Source organism: Thermobia domestica, chromosome 4, assembly GCF_964235325.1.
Source record: "Thermobia domestica chromosome 4, izTheDome1.hap1.1, whole genome shotgun sequence".
NCBI lineage: Eukaryota > Metazoa > Arthropoda > Insecta > Zygentoma > Lepismatidae > Thermobia > Thermobia domestica.
The window spans coordinates 246,132,604-246,156,950 of NC_137457.1; the positions used below are offsets into that span (position 1 = coordinate 246,132,604).

Below are 24,347 nucleotides of genomic sequence, written 5' to 3' on the forward strand. Positions count from 1 at the left end.
AAGGAAATAAGACTAATGCAGATGGTTTGACATGTGAAACGTCACCATGAAGTTCACACGATTCGCATTTTTGTTCTTTTAATTTTTTTAGTTTAAACCAGTTATTTTTAAAAAAAAAAACAGCTGGTGTAAACGAGCCAACCCTAAGAGCAAAAACTTCTTTCAAAAAATACACAAATAACTAGCAAAATTGTATGTAGTATTTTTACTTCAAAATATTCCATACCCTCTTTTTGAAACAAAATAAAATAAAACATAAGAGAAATACTTAGATTTGTATGATACAATTAAAGGCTGCACATGGTTCTGTATATTCTTGAAATTCTACAGTCAAGTTTTTTATAACCACAATCAAGGGCGCCCATCAGGGGGGTTAAGGGGGCGCTTGCCCCCCTAGAGGAAAATGTACTTCAGAATATTGAAAATCCAATAGGATTTTTACATTAGTTACAGCAAAATTTGAAACTATTTTTGAAACGTCGCTTATACTTGCCCCTCCTTGGAAACCACAACATGGGCGCCCTTGACCACCATCACGGTTTACCCAGTCCTCAAGTTTTCTGAATTTTTAACAAGAGGGATTCAACATATCATTACGGAACAAAAAAAAAAAAAGACTACGGAATATATTTAAGTTAAGCTAAATACAACTGCTCAACAAACGTGACTGAGTGGTTGGCTTTTGCGCTTCTATCGGGAAGTCCGGGATTCAACCCAGCATTCGACCATTCTGACAAAGCCTTCCTTTATTCCATCTGAGAATGTAGAAATAGTGCGTGTACTGGCCGACTAGGAGTGTAGGAGTTGGCCGACTTCCTTTCTTATTGTTTTTAAATCGTTATTATTACTAATTACCAGCAGTGACGGTTTTGCGAAGGTTAGAGGATCGGTCTTTCGGACTGAAGCCTGTTCTCCAAAGTTGTGGAATGTCTAAAACGAACGAAATATCTGTTAGTTATGCCTTTACTCATAAACTTTAAGCTCCCGTCAAATAAAAATTACGAATGTTTAGAAAAACTAAACATTAGTAGTAAGAAAACCCCTCCCAAAACACTTTTTTAAATTCGCCACTGATTCTCAGTATAAAATGATATTCAAGGTTGTATCCGGAAGATTATTGCTAAACATATAAACGAAACGAAATATTAGTTATGCCTGTACTCATAAACTTCAAGCTACTCCCAAATAAAATTAGGACTTTTTAGAAAACGAAACAATCAGAGAAACCCCTCCCAAAGTACTTTTCTAAATCCGCTATTGATTATTTGTATAAATTGGTATTCAAGGTTGTATCTGGAAAATTATTGCTAAATCATTGCACAACTACAGTATAACAGAAATGTGGAAATACGGTTTGACGGACATATTGAAAAACGTATGCTTTGACGGATATATAGAAAAACGTAAGTTTAACTTTCGTGCTAGAAGCTGGAGTACTAAGCTCTTAGAAATGAAACACGGATGACAAACTAAAATGATCTAGAGAAGGAAAAAAATGTCGATAACTCAAAAGTTAAAATAAAGTTAAATAACCTGTAAAATTGCCCTCAAATACTACATTCTTCATGTTAGCTTTAATTCGTAAAATATGTGCTCCATCCATCTTGATGGTGAATTACAGAGCTAAATATGGCATTCAGGTCGTGGAAATCTTATCTAACTATAGAATATACTATAAGAAAGCTATTTGGATAGAAAAATCATGAAAATGAAAAAAGCCAAAATTTCCAAAATTCTCGGTTTTTTTCCAAAAAAGCCGGCTTTTTATGTGAAAAAAACTATCGATTCAAAAAAGCCGGCTTTTTTGCATCTCTAGTCAGAAGGGGTACAAAATACATCAAATGATCGAGATTAGCGACAAATTAATTGTTTTTGTGGTTGGTAAACTGATTGCCAACTGTTTCAATGACATTTAAGCCCAAGTTTAGTCAAGTACATGCATGTTAGCTGGCCCGGAAATTAACAACGGGAAACCCGAAGGTGTTGTTCATCGTTAGTTATTATAGTCAGTCCTTTATTTTTCAAATAATTTGCAAAAACATTATTCTTCCTGTGCAATTTCGGGATTGCTACTGGTCTTATATATAAAAATGAATGTTTGTTTGCCTGATACACAAATCCACAATATTGGCTTGGCAGAGTTCGAAGTAATTGTATTGAAGTCTGGAAGAAACTTTAGATTATTTAGAATGTTTGAAGCGTATCCTAAGCAGAGAAGAGCGGGGTTCAAAGGAAAAGATGGTTCAAAATATATCCCGAAAATAGAATAATAACAAGAGATTCTCATGTTAGGAAGATAAATCTCGGTATGTAAAGCTATAAACTACGAAACAATTGGACAAATACTGTATATGACTTATAATCTGGAAGAAATATTGTGAGAGTAAGATACCGTTAGGACGTGGGAAGAGAGTAATATGTAAAAATAGTCGAAAACGAGTGACATTAGTATCAATCCGTAGTTTTTGTGATTGCTGAGAGGAATAGTGACATTCCCCATGCCGCTTGAGTTCCAGTTCAGACACGATCGGTATGTGACTGACTAGGGAAGGATCCGAATGGGGCACGCGAGTTGAAGAACAACATGTATCAGGTATGAAAGAGAGTGTGAAAATATGTACATATGCAAATTTATAACGGCTGAGGGTAACATAGAAAAGCAGGAGAACAGGAAGAAATATGACAGACCGTAGGGCTCAACAACAGAGAAAGCTAAGGAGTCATTCGTTCCGCGCGTGAATGGCCACAAAAATGAATCTAAATATTTAGTAGTAGATGCATAAGATCTCCTATTATGTAATGAATATCATAGCCGCCATATTGAAAGTGGCTATCTTGAACTTCGATGCACAGTACAAAAGATAAAGTGGGTCATGTAGCATATGAAATAGCACTGAAATTTTACCAGGAATACACTGGCGTTAACCATTCTGTAGTAACTATTGTGAGTTGAGACACACTGCTTTCTTTCGCATTTTTCAGCTTCTAGTACTGTTTTGCTGTGAAATTATCAATTTATTTCAAAATAATCTTTAACATTCATTTAGTTAGATGTCCCAATTTTACCTGTTGAATTTGTTGTAACTCTAACCCCAATTATTTAAATCTTTCAAAACAATAACTACATTTCGTTATTTGATACTCAAATAGCTTCAGTTCCGCAGCGATACTAGGCTACTTTTTCATTAAAAAAAAAAAGAATAAAAAAGAACGCTAGTATAAGGACCCATGTGCCTTTGGTGCACGTGGTCCTGGGTTCAATTTTGGTATGTTAAACTAAAATAAGGCATTTTATTTCAATTTTGTTACAAAAACATATACAAAGTAACTTGGTATTGTGTGGCATATCCGTAAAGAAGGTTGCAATGTTTTTGTGTGTCAGATCGTTATACTGGTTTTCACTGTCAGCATTCCACTTCTCTCTCGCGGCTCTTTACGAGTACGTGGAGCCTATTTAGAGTACATGTATTTACAATGACTGCACCTATTCAGAATCCCGCCAAATATGAAGTGCGTCCGTCATATGTTTTATCCAAACACATGGTACGTGTCCGGTGGATATTCACGAAGCATTTGTTCTCTTCATGGGAACATTATCAGTTGACATCTTGCTGGACATTTCCAGGACGAGGAAGAGATAAAGAATGGAGTTGAAATGTGGCTCCACCAGCAGAAAAATAACCCTTACTCACTAAACATATTGTACTACATTGTCAAATATACATTATTTGAATGAATACTAATTCTTGTAATCTTATATTCCAAACAAGCCTCACAGAAAACACAGAACATTATTCGTTACTTGGCATAAGTGCCAAAATATTTTGCAAAGCTTTGCTCTTATTAAACGATAAACACTAATGCAAATTCTCTCAGGTAGTACCGAGTTATTTCTGATATGCTCGGCAGGCGGTGTGCTTGGTGCTGAATTAACACACAAGTAACAAGCTAAAGTGGTAGTCATTTTGTGTTGTTTCAACACCTCATTATTTTACAGTGTATTACTTTTTGTTTCAATACTGATTTTCATAGAGCAAATATGATAAGAGGTATAAAGATGCAGTTTTGTTGCAATCGATTCAGTTTCCTAAGGATAGGTTCTATTTCCTCCCTTAACTATCTATTTCATCCGAAAATGGTTTAAATCAACGACTTTCGATTTCAACCTTTATCGTCACAGAACAAAATCAGTAAGGCATAGCGGGGTAATGGCTTTTTGATATGGATACAGTATCCTAGGAACAGGTTCTATCTTTAATCTTTCTAATCTATTGAAATCAATAGTTACACCTTGTAGATCTACTACTTCAAGTTTGAGTACCAACTTCCCGTAGTTTGGAACTTTGCTATAGCTTTACCCTGTAGTTTCACGCACTTATTAAAAGTAGGGGCGCGGTAGCTCAGTGGTAGAGCGTTCACCTCTCGTGCTTGGGGTTCCAGGTTCGATCCCAGCTCGCGCCGCGTGGACTTTGTGGTGGACAAACACCGTGCTCGTGGGTTTTCTCGGGGTTCTCCCGCTTCTTTCATTCCACCATTTCATTCCTCATCATCATAGTCTCCTTTAGCCTAACCGGCATAAACGTGGGACGTTAAACTGAAAGATTTCATTTCATTTAAATTAAAAGCCTAAATTACCAATTTTCGTGGCTCTAATCATAAGATATTTCGAGATGTGGCCATTTTGTTTCATCAATTGCAACCCCGGTTCCTTTTTTCTCCCCATCTAAGGAAAATATCAAAAAGTACTGAAATATGTCTTTAAAAAATATTATAAATGAAACTTTAAATATCACATTTTATGTCTCTAACCTTTACGAATTTCGAAATATGAACACAACGCCACCCTTTTATCTTCCTGCCGTTTTCTTCTCTTCTAGGGAAAATGTTTTTAAACTATTAAATACATGTTTAATTATTTTCAATTAAAAGTTCAAATACCTAATTTCCTGTCTCTAACCTTAAGAGATTCCGAAATACGGACATCTATTTTTATAATTGTAATTCCCACCCCTTTCTTCCTTCTCATCCTTCATTCTTCCCATCTATGTCAGATATTAAAACACGCTGAAATACATGTCTAATTATTTTAAATGAGAAGTCCGTATACCAAATTTCATGGCTTTAAGCTTCAGAGGTTCCGAAATGTGGACATATTAAGATAATAAATTCCACCCCTCTTTCCCCCTTACCCGTCGAATTTTCAAAAAATACTTCCTTAGTAGAACCTAATAGTCTAAAGTTCCCGTCTCTAATTTAAGCGGTTTATCCTGGGGATTCTTTAGTCAGTCAGTTAGAACTTCTTGCTTTACATATAAAAATATACTTTCCATTCCATATTAAATCAATATACTCAGTACAAACCCCGTTTGTACCAATTAGTATCTTCTTGCAAAGATTAGTAGTTCTTGGTCCAAAGCTCCTCATCTCAAATTCTCTCTTTGGAAACATCATTAAACCACAGCAGCTAATACGTAGTAACATTATCTGTAGATATTCCAATATCATCTTCATAACACGCTTAATTCCTCTTTATCATGTTTCTGCCAATGTGCACCCTTACCTAGTATTCTTTGACATCAATATCCAGATGATTTTCTTGGATGATATATTGTTAGCATTATGGCCAGTTTTTCGCTATTCAGAGTTACTCTCAGAATCTCTCAATCGCCGTACCTCCTCATGATGCTGGATAAATACTGAAAATTATGTGCCTATCTAGAGCCACCCACAAGTGAGGCAATTCCAGCCAATATCGAGGGAAGTACAAGTGTTTTGAGGGGCCGTGAAAAAACTTAACTTTTTAAAAAGTTTCTTCTTTCAATTGTTATTTTTTTCAGCTTTGAAATACCCGCCAAACCTCCTATGGTGAGCGGTCATACAAACTGCCAATTTTGCTAGCGATATTTTTCCACAGACGTTGTACAAGTTTTTAAATTTAAAATGATGGAAAATGCATCGAAGAAACAAGGAGATTTTAACCTTATAACTATTGTTCCTTGTTACTAATATTATTTGGCTATTTTCATAGAAACAGAGTTGGCAAAAGTGCTGATAACCCCAGTTGGGGGCTGAGAATCACAAAAGTGACAAAGGTCTTTCATAGTAATATTGTCTGATTTTAAATGAAATTTAAGAGTGGTCCTACTTCCATTCAGAATCGAATTTAAGACCACGTGAACCAATGACACATATAACAATAATTCAGCTACACAGAAACAAATGACACATCGAGTGCACACTATATTTATTTTATGAACTTTCTTTTGTTTATGCAGTTTACAAGCACGCCTTGTGCGCGGGAGACCCGGGTTCAATTCCCAGTGGCAGCTCACGGGGGTTACATTAAGTTGTAGATTCAGTCTCCATATAGGTTCGGTGCTTAAGAAGCCTAATCACTGCGAAATTAAAATACCGCTAATTTTACAGTAATTATTGGATATCTTCAAATAGATAAAAGATAATCGGAATGTGGAACAAGAGCGCAGTAGACGATATTATTTTGCATGAGGTACCGTTATCACGACTCACTCTAGTAGCTTTCCGTTTGCAGCCATTTAGAAACGCGAAAATAAATCCCGATTTTCTAAATGGCTGGAAATCGAAAGCAGGTAAGTGAGTGGTGATAACGGTATCTCATGTAAAATAATATTGTCTAGGGAAGTCTTGTTCCACTTTTCGATTATCTTTTATCTATTTGAAGATATCACATAATTACTGTAAAATTAGCGGTATTTTAATTTCACCGTGATGGGACCTCTTAAAGTTACTTAAACTAGAAACCAACCAATAATGTTTTTATGCTCGAGGCCTTTAATACAAGTGGTCCCGAGTTTAATTCCGGATGAGAAAGCATTAAACACATAACAGTAATATATGGATTACTGGTCTCATATAGTCTGGATATTGAAAAGGACTAAAATTCCAAACAAACAGTAAAACAACAAGAAGCTCAAGGAATTCCGAAAATGTATTTGAGTGCGAAAGTTAGTGTAGGTAATTAACTCCTCCTAAATTAGTATTTGTTGCTTCTGCAGTTTTAAAAAATGTACAACAATTCTTAAGTTATGCAGGCTATTAATAGTTATTCATTTCATCCCTCTTTGTATGCTGTTCAAATCTTCAGAGCCTCATAAGCATAAAAATAAGTGTTTAATGAAACAGGAAGAAAAAAGGATTTTAAAAATCTGTCTTTCGTACAAATCTTGTTACGTTTATTACTACACTGTTAACTTACGAAAAAAAATGTTTCCGAGTCTATTTCTGGAAGCACATCCTAATGTCCTTTTTAACTATTACGGCAGTCGTGAAACAAGCAGTTTTACATTAAAAGTTTAAGAATTCAAGGAATTTTTAATTCATCTTCAAAGAACGTGGCTTCTTTCCTTCTCTTCTCAGAATTAAAACATGTTCTCGAAAGAATACTTTTGTAAAATTTTAACCTCTATTTATGGTGTCATATGGTAAGAGCAAAAGCTCATTTCTTCCAGCTTGCTATCTCTTGAGTCGGTTCATTAAATTTTATGCCTTCTTTTACACATATACGTGCTATATATACAATCTACAGAAATACTTTACATAACGCGGTAAATTGGTTACGAAAAACATCCGCGCTATGCAATAGGTTAAAGATTTTGGACAATAAAAAGTTTTTAAAAAACACCTTTTATAAACTAAATAACACAGAAAATCCTTATAAGCACATAAAAGTTATATACTTTATATATTGTATGAATGTATGTTCGATATTCAAATCCACACTTTTGGCTTGGAACACTTCTAAGTGACTGTATCGAAGAGACCGAGTCTCGGAGAGATCGCAGGCTATACAAAATGTTTTAAAACGTATTCTAAGTCAGGAGGATTGGGGTTCAAGGAGAACAGATGGTTTAAAATGTAGAATATACCAAAAATAAAATATCTTACGAACTACTCATGTCAGGAAGATGAAACTCGTAATGTAAGCTCATTTTTAAAAACAAACTGACATATACATGCGACTTACAACCTAAAAGAAAATACATACTGTAAAATTCCCTTTAGGGGTGAAAAGAGGTGACATAAAAATAATCGAAAATGACCAATATTAGTATCAAATCGATAGTTTTCAGGCGATGAATAGTCACACTCCAGATGCCATATAAATTGAGTCCGCATTAGTATGTAAAGGAGGAAGTGGGAGGAGGTAAAAAAAAATAATAATAAAATGTTCAAAGATACCGAGATTAGTGTCGAATCCATTATTTTCGAAGGCGCCAAACGCTCTGGTGTCAGTTCCAGTGAAAAATATAAGTCCAAGTCTAGTGAAGAACATGAACGTTAGCTGGCTCTAATTGACAGGGTTGCTCATCGGTATTTATTCTACTCAGTTTATTATTTCCAAATATTATGCCTGTTAGCGCACGCGCTTGTGAATTCGGAGACCCTGGTTTGCTTTCTGGCGGAAGATCATGTGGTTCGGGTTCCACGTTAAGCTGTAGGTCTACGACTCATTATGCTCGCTGCTGAAAGGGACGCTAAGCTGAAATTCAAATCAAATCCCAATATTCTGGAAAAGAATTATTCTTCCCGTGCGAAGCCGGGTACTTCTGCTAGTATATTTCTTCAATTGCAAATGAAAAATGAAATGTTTTAGTTTTACGCCCTATGTTTATGCCCTTTAAGCTAAAGAGGACGGATTATTAACGAAACAGTGTGGTTATGAAATAATTGGCGGAATGAGAATGGGGGAGAAAACGAGAGAACGTGTGAAAACCCTGAGACAGGATGTTGTCCACCACTTCCTAATACTCAAATTTATTCAAACAGCCAAACAGCTACTTGTGTGTCAGGTTTCAGTCCTATTCAAACACTATACTCTCTTAACACACTTTACTGTCACATCGCCTTCTCAAAATTAAGACAGGGGCCGCGGTGGCTCAGTGGTAGAGCGTTCACCTCTGGTGCTTGGGGTCCCGGGTTCGATCCCAGCCCCCGCCAAGTGAACTTTGTGGTGGACAAACACCGTGTGCGTGGGTTTTCTCGGGGTTCTCCCGTTTCCTCCCACTTTCTTCATTCCACCATTTCATTCATTACTCATCATCACCGTCTCCTTTAGCCTAACCGGCATAACCGTGGGACGTAAAACTCAAAGATTTCATTTCATTTCATTTTCAAAATTAAGACAATCACCTCAGGCACTACTCTCTCTCTCTCTCTCTCTCTCTCGGGGGCGCGGTGGCTCAGTGATAGAGCGTTCACCTCCAGTGCTTGGGGACCTTGGTTCGATCCCAGCTCGTGCTGTGTGGACTTTGTGGTGGACAAACACCGTGCTCGTGAGTTTTCTCGGGGTTCTCCCGTTTCCTCCCACTTTCTTCATTCCACCATTTCACTCATCTCTCATCCTCACCGTCTCCTTTAGCCTAACCGGCATAACCGTGGGACGTAAAACTTAAAGATTTCATTTCATTTACAACGAGATACTTTGTATCGGTCGATAATTACCTGTATCTTGGGCAGAAAGTGCTTCTACACAAGCACTAAACCTGATATAATGTTACTTAAAAATAACAAAAGAAGAATGTTTTAATATATGTAAGAAATATACATTATTGTATAGTTGGTTGCTATGTAGTTGTTGATAGATATATAATTAACATGTATGATTGCAAGACAGTTTGTGTGAATATACGTTAAAAGAGAATCAACGAATAAATTATCTAATACTTATCATGGACTTGTAATTTCAGTATAAAAGGTGATAATACTAGTGAATATAATTACGGAAGATATTTTAAGGTGTAAACAATTATTGCCACTAAAGATTTACTTATATTATTAGCCGAACCAGGGTTGACGACTACCTTTGGTGAGTCGTTGTACATTTCTCTCTCTCTCTCTCTCTTAAGCACCAACTAAGTAGCAGTATTACGTGTAACTATTTCGCATTCAATACTGACACCGTAAGTGGCACTTTGTACCCTTTTAGTAGAGAGTTAATGGTGGAGACGAAATCTGTTCTTGGAACGTTTTATTCATTGCAGAAAAGAACTTCTTGCTATCTACCTATGACTCTTTTTACTCCATAGAAGTCAACTTTAAAGCCGGAACTAGTTGACTTATGCCACTTCCGGTAGAACAGATGGTTAAGACAGAAGATTCTGTGTATATATTTTGACCACTAAACCGATTTCAGAAAACCGCTTCTCACTGTCCTTTATCGTTTATGCTCAATAAAAGATGAACATTAAAATCGGAAATTATAATGGATTTCAACCACTTCCGGAATAAATAGAGAGATCAGGATGGTTGTGGTACATAAATCTTGGGACACTCAATCGATTACTGAAAACCGCTTCTCGTTATCTGTTATCGTTTTTACTCCACTTCCGGTTTGATTACTACGTCCATCAAAATGAACTTAATTCCTGACCTTCAACCGTCTACATCTTAGCCAAAATTAATGATGATCCATCAAAGTAGCTCTTGACAGGCCCGCAACCAGCCATAGAGGTTGGGGGGGGGGCACGAACATGTTAGGGGGTTCAACTTACTAAAAAATTCTCTTACAAATAGCAAAATTGCGTTTTCTGTATTAATAATAGTATTTTGTAATAAGATCTGGAGGGGCCACGAAAAGATTAGGGGGGCCTGGCCCCCCTAGTTCCCTCTGGTTGCGGGGCTGCTTCTTGAAATTCTTTTGTCTTCCGGATGAATGGACAGACAGAGTAATCATGTAGAGAAGTTATGGTAAGGTAAACTCCTTAACAGCAAAACATTTATCTTTTCAAAATAGAGGAAGAAAATTTACCTAACGCCGTAATTCTTGTTTACAAATCAGTGAGTTATGTTTTACAGTGGGAATCTGAGGTAGATTTTGAAATCAGGCGAATTTAGTACTGAAACCGAATGTACTTGATCTGTAACTTACGATTGTAGTAGAGGGATAAACTCTGAGGAGGAATATGTGCTTCCGTTTCTTAATTCACATCAAAATAGTCTTTTTACTGCCTTTTACAATTATTACTATTGTTTATAGGAGTGAATATAAAAATCGGATGCAGTAGCAGTATTACTTCTTCCGTGTTCAGTACAGTAACGACGCAAGTTTTAACTTGTTGGCGGTGCATACGGAGATTTTTGGAGAACAGTTATTAATGTAGGGTGGCCCAGGGTTTCAAAGACTGCAGTAAAGAAACTAGCAACATAACTTGAACATAACATTTTATACATTGCTCTCATACCTTTCCTTATAAGAATTTTTATATCTGTTCTGCATGCCATGGTCCACCAATGCAACGTCTCCAAATAAATATATGCCTGCAGACGAAAAGCAACGTTGTCACAAGCAGCTTGACTAGTGCTCTCAAACGGGTCGGGTTGTCGGGTCAGGTCAATCAGGTCGGATCATGGTTCGCGTCAGTCGGGTCGGGTCACGGGTCGGGTCGGGTCGGTCTTCAACCCAACCCGACCCGTTGAGAGCACTAAGCTTGACAGACTCATACGGGTATTCTGTGGAACTCTTTTGTAATAGCTTCCCGTAGATCAGTCAATTTACATATATGATGTTGATAGGTTTTGTATTTTAAAACACCCTATAAATAAAAGTCAGATGATGATGCCAAATCGGGAGATCGAGCTGGCCACTCCACAGACCTACGTCGTTCGATCCAGCGGTTCGAGAATGTTCCTTCAGCCCCACCGTCCCGTCATCCTATCTGGCATACACTAACGGTTCTAAGTCCAGTGGCCGTTACCCTACTCTTAGGCTACACAGTGTTGCCATATCAAATCTTTTTGTCCAGAATTAACAGTCAATCAAACATATACATAATTATGGGCCACCTTGTATTATTATTATCAGCTTTCTTTTGTATACCGAAAACAATACTTTTATATTACCTGACTTAAGCTACAACACAACACGTCTGGGGGTCGCACAATGCCACCGGAGTTGCTCCGCTCTCTTGACCTCATAGTGTTGTCACTAGTTCAGTAGAGAAAAGAAAGAATATGAACAATATGCAGGAAATTCTTAGTTGTTTGCGTGTAATCAGGAATGCCCGGTCTTTGCACGGAAAGAATAGGTTTATGCAGACATTTCAAAGGTATATTTGAGCCCCTTTTTCCTCCATTAAGGTAAATATTTGAATTGAAATCAAATTACAAAACTAGCTTTAAACAATCATTCAAGTGCTACACTCGTTATTCATTGTAAAACATTTTAAACCCCTTTTATCCCCCCTTTCAGTATTCGCATTTTAGTCAAAAACAAAAGCCCGACATCTAATTCATTTCAAAAACCAGTTTTCAATGATTAAACTATTTCCTTATTTATGCCACTTGATGAATACAAACTGGGAATTAAAATATAGAAACTGTCTCCTTCTTCTTTAGAAGTAGAATTTTTGAAGTGGTTTGGATACATGCCAACTTATTTTTAATAAGGAATTTATATACGGAGCTTCATCTAACTTCAGCGGCTCTTGAGATAGTTTATTTTTGGTAGACATTAGGAAGACCCCTTCTCCCTTAAGATAACAATTTCAATATTAGTGCCATGATAAGCATTCGGTCAAAACCAAGTGGTAGTTACATTGAAATATTCATTTTAAACGAAGACACAGTGGGGGTTTTCTGGCTCAGTGGTAAAGCGTTCACCTCTGGTGCATGGGATTCCGGGTTCAAACCATGCTCCCGCCAAGTGAACTTTGTGGTGGACAAACACCGTGTGCGTGGGTTTCCTCGGGGTTCTCCCGTTTCCTCCCACTTTCTTCATTTCACCATTTCACTCATTTCTCATCACCACCGTCTCCTTTAACCTACCCGGCACACCATGGGACGTAAAACTCAAAGATTTCATTTCATTTCATTTCATTTCATAGCGGAGAGCAAACGAACATATTCATCTTTACAATTATTCATTCATCTATTCATAATTTTGTAGAGTTGGCAATACTAATAACGTAGTCAATTTCAAGAGATGTACGTTTAATCTTAGCTTGAAGGCAAATACATTTACCAAGGATAATCCGTTCACAAATACCTCTTTGATATCATGTTTCATTCATTATTAAGAGACAGAATTATATGAAAGCTGCTGCTAATGTATTAAATCAAGTGTTTCAACAATGATGAAACATAGTAATTAAAATGTTAGTTTATTACTTAACAATTGTTGCTAAATTTTCTTCCGAGCTTTTAATATTACTCCTTTATTTAAAAAAGAAATAAATAAATCCGACGAAATTATGCTGAACATTGTTCTTGCGTTAAAACAAAATGAAACTAGCGAAAAGATTTGCTGCCATCCAACTGGCACTCATTCCGTTGAGGGCAGGGCCGGATTTCCAAATAGGCCCGATAGGCCCGGGCCTATGGGCGCAAGCTCCCAGGGGGCGCACGGCCGAGAGAAAAAAATAAAAAATATCTAGAAATAAAAATAAATAGCCATAACTTAACATATTTTTTGAATTGATTAAAAAAAATCAGGCTAATAAAGCATTCTGATTTTGAAGTTCATTGGAAAAAATAATTGTTGGTAACGTTCACCAATCTTTTGTTGATACATTAACGGTATTTTGTTAAGCCCAGAACCAAGTAAATTCCTCAAAAAACTTGCAATGATAAAATTGCATCGTCGAGTAGTGTTTAAGCAATTAACATATAGGCCTGATATAATTTTTTAATAAAGGTTTTTAGGAAAGTAACTTTAACCAGACTAGGGGGCGGAAAAAATCATTGGGCCTAGGGGCGCCAAAATGCTAAATCCGGCCCTGGTTGAGGGTAGTCACTTCCAACTATACAGATACTCTGTGTTGTGATGTGGCTGAGAAGACAAGAATCAATTTTGATCTAATTGTAATTCATGTACAATATTTTAATATTTCTCTTTAACTGAAACGATTATTTGTTTCTTAATTTATCTAACGAGCTATATAACTTAATCTATATATTGAGAGATATGTTGTTAGAAATCTAAAGAATAAAGGAACTCTTAGAAACCAGCGATCCTGAACGAATTCTCAATACTCGTACTTTGTTGAAGTTGGTCGTCTCAATTCAGCATCGATGATATATAAGATGTACACTGAGGAAGAGAAACGTATGTAGAATACGGAAAGACGTAAGTTACAAGCGTAAATGTTGTAGTTTTTAGTCTTAACGCACAACCCTGCCGTAAATGTGTAACTGAAAAAGTACACCTTGTAAACATGTTTTATACGTACTCCTTGTATAAGTGCTCCGAATAAACATATTTTCCGTACGACAGAAAGAACTGTATATAGGTGGTCTGGATCTCACATACAGATGGGCGTATATAACATAAGAGCTGACGTGAGCTTTTGTAACATACGTATACCAAAAGCTGCCTGGTTTTTTCTGGACTTTCACACTTGCTCGACCGCTTTGAACTTTTCAATCCACTGGTAAACACTTCGCCAAGATAAGCATTGTCCCCAGTGGCGTATTTAGGGGGTGGCTTCCGGGCTTAAGCCCCCCCCCGAAATCTTACTTAGTATAGTAAAGTAAATGAAATATCTTGCAGAATTTTCACATTTCCAGGCAAAGCCCCCCCCCGAAAGTTAGCAAAGCCCCTCCCGAAACAAAATCGTAAATACGCCACTGATTGTCCCTATATTGTGCTGAAAGTCTTCAGTGGATTTCCATGTCTAGTATACCTTCAGACTACAAAAAAAAGAAAGAAACGAAAGAAAAGAAAAAGAAAGAAAAAAGAAAAGAAAGAAAGAAGAAAAAGAAAGACTAAAGAAAAACAGATCATGGAACGCGGCTTTTCTGTAGTGGAAATGGACAGTGGTGCAGTCATGTATACTTTAGCAACAGCACAAAGTGAATTGAAGTGATAACGTTGAAACCTCTCATTAGCAAAGACAATAGTGCCATCTATTGGCATGTGAGAGCAGGAACCCACACAACCAATGTATAGACGATTAGAATAATATTTATTGACTTACTCTCGTATATGCTTTGAAATATGTTCTAATTTTTAAGTTCTACTGTAGAAATATGATTTCATTTTCAGATTCTGATTCACGAGATAAGTTAATGATTAAGTGTGTTTCTAAGAAGCAAGTGAGTTTCTGGAAGATGGCAAAATCGAACATGTAACTCATAACTGTTTGGTATACATTTAAAAGCAAAAGGAAATCGCATATTCATGGAACCATATGATAGTAAGTACTGGATACTCTACAATATTATTGGGGAGCACGGTGGTTTAGTGGTAGATGCATACCCCTTGTGCGTGAGGTCCCAGTTTAGATCCCCCAGACAAGTAAGTTTGTGGTGCACAACATCGTGTCCGTGGGTTTTCTTGGGGGTACTCCAGTTTCCTCCCATAGTTTCATTCCACCGATTCTTCCATCATCATTCGCTTGCCTTAATCATCCGTCTGCATTAGCCTAACGGATATAATCGCGGGACTTTAAACTGGAAAATTTTATTTCATTTACTACAATATTATTAGCGTTTCACGAAGAAAATGTCCAAATATGACACATACAACAATCGATAGAACTCATTGAGCCGAACAAAAGGATATATACAAGTGTAAATCCTCATGTGTAGTTCTCGAGAAAATCGTGAGAAATTATTTTTATGGCGTTAAAATGTTTGTCGTTCGTTGGAAATCTATTGTAGTTGACAGTTATTTTTATTAAGCTAAAGAAAGTTTATTATTAATTTTTGTAGTTTATAAGAAAAATATGAAACTTTGAGTAGCAGATGGTATCAATTGTTCTTTGAATTCTTTTGATGGTATCAATTGTTCTTTGAGTTCTTTTGATAGCATCAATTGTTCTTTGAATTTCTTTTGATGGCATCAATTGTTCTTTGAATTCTTTTGATGGTATCAATTGTTCTTTGAATTCTTTTGATAGCATCAAGTGTTCTTTGAATTCTTTTGATAGCATCAAATGTTCTTGGAATTTTTTTGATGGTATCAATTGCTCTTTGAATTCTTTTGATGGTATCAATTGTTCTTTGAATTTCTTTTGATGGTATCAATTGTTCTTTGAATTTCTTTTGATGTTATCAATTGTTCTTTGAATTCTTTTGATGGTATCAATTGTTCTTTGAATTCTTTTGATAGCAGCAATTGTTCTCTGAATTCTTTTGATAGCATCAATTGTTCTCTGAATTCTTTTGATAGCATCAATTGTTCTTTAAATTCTTTTGATAGCATCAATTGTTCTTTGAATTTCTTTTGATGGTATCAATTGTTCTTTGATTTCTTTTGATGGTATCAATTTTTCTTTGAATTCTTTTGATGGTATCAATTTTTCTTTGAATTCTTTTGATAGCATTAATTTTTCTTTGAATTCTTTTGGAAGCACCAATTGTTCTTTGAATTCTTTTAATAGCATCAATTGTTCTTTGAATTCTTTTGATAGTATCAATTATTCTTTGAATTCTTTTGATAGTATCAATTATTCTTTGAATTCTTTTCATGGTATCAATTGTTCTTTGAATTATTTTAAGAGCAACGTACACACTACTTGTAATTTAATCATCGCAATAATTATTAGCAATTTAAACCAATATTTGAATCTAAATTTTGAGAAAGGGAAATTCGAGCTGGTAGTTAGAAGGCACGATTTTACACGTAGTAATTTATAACTTCAAGCCTGTGCCTTTATACAATAATTTGATTCCTATAAGTTATCAACTTTTTCGGGCACACCCTTCAATTCATTCAATCTTCTAACTTACCATAGTGGTATTCCCAGTTCTTGGTACGCTACTGAAAAAAAAAATTCTATTTATGGGCCATCAAAGTTCACAAAAGGACTTATTATTTCGAAAAGAAGTATCTAGTTGTCATTGAGAACAAAAGTACATCTTTTTTTCAAGAAAAATCCTAATTGCTACTAAAAACAAAAGTACATTTTCCAAAAACAATTATCTGATTGCCATTTAGAACAGAAGCATATTTGTCTGGAAGGAATTAACTAACTGCTGTTTACAATTTTAAAAAATACATTTTGGGAAAAGAATTGTCTAATTGCCATTTAAAACAAGAGAACCTATTATGAAAAGAATAAAATAACTGCTATTTAAAAGAAAAATACATTTTCCGAAAAGAATTATCTAACTACCATTTTAAACAGAAATACATTTTTCTGAAAAGAATGATCTAACTGCTATTTAAAACAAAAATAAAATCTTAGAAAAGAATTATCTGATTGCCATTTAGATCAGAAGAATATTTATCTGAAAAGATATCTAATTGCTATTTAAAATAAAAATATATTTTCGAAAAGAATTGTCTAGTTGCCATTTAGAACAAAAGTAACTTTCTCGGGAAAAAAATTGTCTAACTGCTATTTATAACAGAAATATCATTTTTCAGAAATTGCTACCTAGAACGAAAAAAATATTTTTCCGAAAAATATGATCTAATTACTATTTAGAACAAAAACAATTATCTGAAAACAATTATCTGATTTCTATTTAGATAAAAAAAAATACACAGAACAAATGTGTCAAACTATTTTGAGCCATGAGAAAGTAAATAATGAAACGACCGATTAATGATAAGCCATGTTGTCAGTGCAGTGTGGACTTACGATAAAGATGTGCTAAAACCAATGAAGGACGATTTGGTTTACGAAAAAGGGAAACATTTAGTAAGTTTGAAACATTATTTTACGTCAGAAAACAAAATAAATACAAAGTTACATGAATTATAATGAGTTTGCCGATTGCGGGTAAAAAGGAAAATATATTCTTATTAAATTTAGTAAATTTAGTAAATCTTAAATTTAGTAATTAAATTTAGTATACACTTCATTTATTTGACACTTAACAGGTTGATTCCATGTTTTCCGTTCTAAATTTAGTTTTAAATAGCAAATACTGAAATTTACATCGATTTTGTAAACGGAAATTTTTTATCGAAACTTTTATAAAAAAGTCTAAACCTCAAAGTTGATGGCCAATAAATCGAGAATCAAAGGTATGCACAGAAACAGACTCCACATGCGTACTAAGCAAACTAGGACCAATGTCACACCAAGTTTGATCAAGATCGGATGAGTGCAATATATATAGTTCTTGTGATTAATCGTTTTAAAAGAAAAATGAAATTCTTATTATTGCCTATTGTTTACATTTCTTCAAGTCAGGTTTTGATATGGATAATTACGGAGATTTTTCGTCCATTCAAAGAAATAAAAAGTAGCACTGTCAAGTGTAAACCACTTGAAGGAGTTTGATTTGCATTGCGTAATATTTTCTGAATTAATATTGAAACCGGAAGTGTTAGTAAATTTCTACCACTTCCGATTTTAACACGGAGATTAGAGTAGAGATTTAATATATTGTTTAGATCCACAATTCATCGCGGGAAACAGGTTTTCGCTATCCATTACGGTCTTTACTCTATAGCGATCAATAATACAACCGGAAGTGATTTATTTCTATCACTTCCGGTTTGAATAGAGGTTTAAGAGAAGATGTGACCTACACAATTCTTTAAACGAATATTTTCTTTTTTTTTTAAAAAAAAAGAACTTCTCCTTCTCTTAGTACCTTTTGTTCTTTTAAAACAGCATTCAAGCCAGAAGTTGTAGTGGTTTCCTGTCACTTCCGGTTTTAGTGGAGAGTTAAGGATGGAGATAAAATGTATTCTTGGGACGCTTAATGGATTGCAGGAAACGGACTCTGGCTATCTAATACCGTTTTTGTTCTATAGTTATCAGCGATAAAATTGAAAACGGTTAATTTTCTTAGCATTTTCGGTTTGAATATCATTTCAATTCGGTTCCTAACCTTTGAGCTTCCACATCCTGGTCAAAATTGAATATGATCAATCACATAGTTCTTGAGATTTTTGTCTTCCGAACGGAACGGACACTCGGACAGACAGGATAATTGGTAAACCAGCCTCCTTAGAAATAATATAAATGAATTTAGTTCATGTCAAATTTTGGCTCGGGGCCGATACATGGAGAGAATGTCATTGTGACAAACAGGAGCGAATTGTTGTGTGGAACCAGGACTTGGACTAACAAAAGACGAACTAAAGTGCTCGAATAGAAAACGTATCAAGTGAATTTGATTCATTTGTTCTTACAGACTTTTAATATATCATGGTTGAATCCCTGTAAATAGAAAAATATCTATACAATTTTTGAAAAATATGTGAAAAGTAGACATAATTTAAAAGCAATTGACAACTTTAAAAAATACATTAGTGTATGCAATTTAACTTTTGTACTAATACTTCTGTAAGATCCATCTTTCCATCTGCGTCTAGGTTTTCTAAATGGTCTTTTTCCAATTGGGTTTCCAGTTAAAATTTTGAAAAAGTTTATATTTTCTTCCATTCTGGGCATATCACCTGCCCACCGGAATCTCTTAGATTTGATTACTCTAATAATCTTTCGTAAACGATATAGACTTAAATTATGCAGTTCCTGTTATGAATTTCCCGTTCCTCGTCTCTCTTGGGTCCGAATATTCGCTTCAGGATTATATTCTTATATTCTTTCAGTCTGCATTTACCCCTCAAAGTAAACGATCATGTTTCGCAACCATACAGCACAACACGCCGCAATTAATTATTATTTAGTTGTGATAGATTATCGGGATATGTTAAATTAAAATGTATTTGATAATTACTTGTTCGAAAGCCACTTATAAGTCCTTTCTTTGGACTGATGTGTGTGAAGTTGTGAAATATTTTGAACTGAACTTCTGTATGAAGTGAAGAAGTGTTATAAAACAGCTTACTTATTAGATGTATATGGAACACATTTCATGCATTTTAAGAAAAAGTGTTCTCTACAAAGAATGATCAGGATATTCATAGATAATTTGAACGCTATTGACGGCTTAAGTCATTCAATGTTTATGTTCTCTATTTTTAGTTTAATTTTAGTGCCTATTATATTGCCTACTTTCCAAATTATAGGTACCTATTTGCCTGCTTTTTCTGTTTCAAGGGCCTGATCTTCTGGTCTCTGATCATCTGGGCCTGATCATCTCAAAAATATTTTAACATATTGTTCGATATATAGTTTGAAATGTAGACGACAGTATATGTGGAAGACTTTTCAGTCAGAAGTGAAAAAAATACTTAGAGAAACGTCAATGAATGTTGAACGAGACGAATAAAAATAATAATATACAATTGAAAATGAAATGAAAATTTTAAGTTTTACGTCCCACGTTTATACCGGTTAGGCTAAAGGAGACGGTGATGATGAGAAATGAATGAAATGGTGGAATGAAGAAAGTGGGAGGAAACGGGAGAACCCCGAGAAAACACACGAGCACCGTGTTTGTCCACCACAAAATCCACACAGCGCGAGCTCGGATCGAACCAGGGACCCCAAGCACCGGAGGTGAACGCTCTACCATTGAGCCACCGGGCCTTTAGTATACAATTGAAGAACATAATAATTCACAATAGCTTGAAGCAGGAAAACTTAAAGGAAATCCACTGACAAGACTTTGTAATACAACCTGTTAAAGTTGGTTGGTCTCTTTTCAGCTCTAACGTTATTATGAGAGGTAGAATTGAAGTTTAACGTGGGATAAAAGTACCATAAAACGTTCCAATTCCAAGGTTTTCCCATCAGGAATTGAACCAGGGACTAAATGGAACAAAGGCACGAGCGCTAGCCACTAAATAAGTGGTGACAGCAAACCGATTCAAGTGGCCCCAACAGAGATTGTTTGCACCAGATGTAAGATTGTGTCACTGAACTCTCGGCTCCCTTTTTTCCAAACGTTATAAAATTATTTTATAATATTCTTTCTGGCTGTGTTAGGTGCATTAAATATCTCTGTCAATACTTTCTTAATTTTCTGTAAAAAAAAATCATTAAAAAAGAGTCTGACTGAATTAGAGGTTACCCCTTCTTTATAATTATATGTATGGACCAGGAACTTTGCAAGAGGTTATTAGGTGACTTTTAAATTAAAATTGGGAATTAATATACTGAATTATTATAGAGCCGTACTTTTAGAAACTGTTTTGAATAGTAACAGTAAAAGTTTACAAATGCCCCTTCGTGGCTACGGTTAGAGTACTCATCTTCGGTGTGGGAGTTCCAGGTTCCTTCCCGGCTGCAGCTATTACGATTCGAATTCCACATTAATCTGTAGGTAAACGTCTCATGTAGCCTCGCTGCTGAAAGGGATACTAAGCTCAAAATCAAATCAAATCAAACAAATATATTCAATTATTAAATTCGAACAGTCTAACAAGAAATGTTTTAAAACAAACACTCTATAATAACTGACTTTAAACATGAGATTCTCACGAAATATACAAGCAATCGCCGGAGAAGTATACTTTTGCAAACAAAAGCTGAATTATTAAAATTGACGCACCTGTCTTGAAGTTATATGTGAACATACACACGGATTAAGTCGATTAATTACAGTTTCTACAGTACAGCCATTGAAGTGTTTCATGGTTTGGCACTGAAACTGTAATTGTGTCTAGATAAAATTTATATGGTACCACCGGGGAAGTATACTTTTCAAATATAAATATAACCAAAATCGATGCACCTACATTAAAGTTATGCGTGAACATACACATATATACATTGGTGAACCTCCTCCTTTTCTTTAATGTTGCTTAAAAATATAATTAATTTCGTATTTGATTTAATCAAATTTACATTTATTTTGGTAGTCTTAATCTTACATTTTATTTCGAGTTAAATCTAATTATTAATTTTAGTGGTATAAGTTTAGGAAACATCAGAAAATACAAAACTAACTTTATTTGTAAACAATTGTATATAAAAAATTGAATCATAATGTAAACTCTTGTAATACGATCATATCTGTGAACTCGTCTTATGCGCTGGAGACAGCTTCACTTACATAATTAGAACTCATTACGAAAAGCTGGCACAGACATCTTTTTTACTTAATAAATTCCGAAATTTGTTCTGGAACTTCTGGAATCTGAATTCGAAATAGTTTTATTACTGCACGTAGCTTTACGTCACGTCCAGGAGCTTTCTGATTATCAACCTCTGCAAAGATCCTGATATAAAATATTAGGTAATTTTAAAGGGAGTTCAGTTTAGTGGTATCCAGAAAATAAACAACGCAACATCTATGTTCGTTGTCGTCATGGACATAACTTGAGTTCTATATTCTTCGTTTACTAAACTTAGACTTAAACAGTATTCATTTAAAGTTTAACACCACCGAAACGGAAGGTGTTCGGCATAATCGTTGCAGGAGTAGTAAAAGATTTCTAGCGATCAGTACTTCGTCTCTGAGATAATAATCCACCACCAATCAAGACTATATCAGGGTTGCAGTTTGAATAATAATCAAATACACGGAACTGAATATTCATCATCATCAGAATCTACCAGGTATGTGTCAAAGAAATCCGTTTGTGCTAGGCTTTCCCAGTGCATAAGAGAATTCACTAACAGACACATAAATTTACATTCTAAGTTAAACTCTATTAAAACTCTTTTATGTTTGATTTATTGGATTTCATTGTTGTACCTCTCGCAAAACACTTTAAAACTAGAACGGAGAATTAGCATAAATCTCTATTTCAGCATTATTACTATTCGAACATAACATAGTGAACCATTAAGGACTTACACTTTTAGAATAGTTATAGCGTTCAGTTTTTAAATCCCAACCGTCTAATGATACAATTACATTGTGCTTTTGAGTTTGCAAATTTTACAGATAAAGTTTTATGTTTTTATTGGAAGATATTGTCATCACCCTGACCTCTACTAATTTCAACGGGAGTGATGCACAGTAACTTTGACGATAACATGAATTTGAGAGCGTAATTACATTACAATAACTAATTCAAAGTCAAGAAAATAACGTAACGAATAATAAAGCAAATTACGAAACAAAAAGTACAACTTACCCACTAATTTCTTCCTTAAGAGAACGACATTCAACACACGCTCTTCGATACGCAAATATCTTTGCGAGAGGGAGTAAACAGTTCCGCATAAAGTTCCGGTTCTTCTTTGTTTTACTTAAGACGGAAACCAAAAAGATATACCTGTAAGATATTTTTTCTTTATCTTTATTTCTCCGGATTCACTACCGAATCATACAAAAATCATTGAAACACCCATATAGACGAAATTTAGAAGAAAGCAATTCGTTCATCAGCGAACTGAAGAACTGATTGAACGCACTGCGTGCGACTATATTAAACAGGATACACTACGTCTGCACGCACCAACCAACGCACTGGTCTAGGTTTTGTCAGTTTCTCTTTTGCTAGGAGCTGTTCTGGTCGGTGAGTGTGTGTGTGAGTATGTGTGCGAGTGTGGGGGAGAGGGGGTTTTGAGAGAATTTGTGTTTGTTGTATGTGTGCCTGTAAAGGATCGATATGCCCTGGCGCAGACATAGGGCGAAAGGACAGGCGCGCTGCGCAACTCGCAAAATCGAGAAGAGAGAGCGATCGAGAGATGAAAAAAATAGGATGAGGAGGGAAACAAGGGAGAAGAAGAGATGATGATCGAACAGAGAAAGAACTCTAAAAGTGTTGTGATGCTGCGTTGCTGGACCATCAAGGGAGAAAGGAAAAAAAAAAAAAAGCAGGACAAGTGCAAATCACTTACAGTATTCCACATCTAAACTCACTTTACCGTTTCTTTGCTAGCACCTTCACTTTCTTTTCTCTCTTCTTGTTTTTCTTTTTTATGAAATCACTTCTTACTATCTGGAACTGGAAAGAAGATATTTTTGTCATCAACAATTATCTTTTCCCTCCTCACTTTTAACTTTTATTACTAACCTTTACCCCTTAACTTTAGAGAATTTAAAATTCGGATGCCAACACTGTTCTCTGCTATATAGACTTATTCAATTTCACTAAATGTTTAGAACATTAGTCTACATTAGAGCTGTTCAATGTGGCCGGGCATACCTGACTGAAGTATATGAATATGCGGCGTCATGTGATGATTTCAGCACCACGACGACGACAACTAAATTACAATTTATATAATAATAATACACTCCTAAAGACAAAAAAGAGGATCACGAAATTCTATGTACGGGGTATTCGGAGAGGTACGTTACAGTACGAAAACCAACATATTATTTTATTATAGGCAACCAGCATTACTTTCCTACTGTGCAGATTGCATTGAAGCTAGGATATGTTAATGAATTTAAACAGGACATGAATAGGCACCGTTAAAGTTGCCGGTACCCGTAAAGATGTGAATGAGTTGACTCCATTAACGAACTCGACCAAAATAATCGCTCTAGCAATCTATTGCAAAGAATCCATTAACGAACTCTAGCAATCTATTGTAAAGAAGCAAAATTTAAAATTTTGCTATCGTTCAAGAGTTGTCATGAGTTACAGACTATGAGAT

General features: G+C 35.3%; 1 protein-coding gene across 1 annotated transcript in view; it reads right to left on the reverse strand.

Moving 5' to 3' along the window:
* LOC145683954 (uncharacterized) overlaps positions 1–23,238 on the reverse strand; it is a 434,748-nt gene extending 411,510 nt beyond the window's left edge. Inside the window, exon 1 of the mRNA XM_081755670.1 lies at positions 22,874–23,238. The gene's annotated coding sequence lies outside the window, so the exon portion shown is untranslated. The remainder of the gene's footprint in view (positions 1–22,873) is intronic.
* Between the last annotated feature and the right edge of the window lie 1,109 nt (positions 23,239–24,347).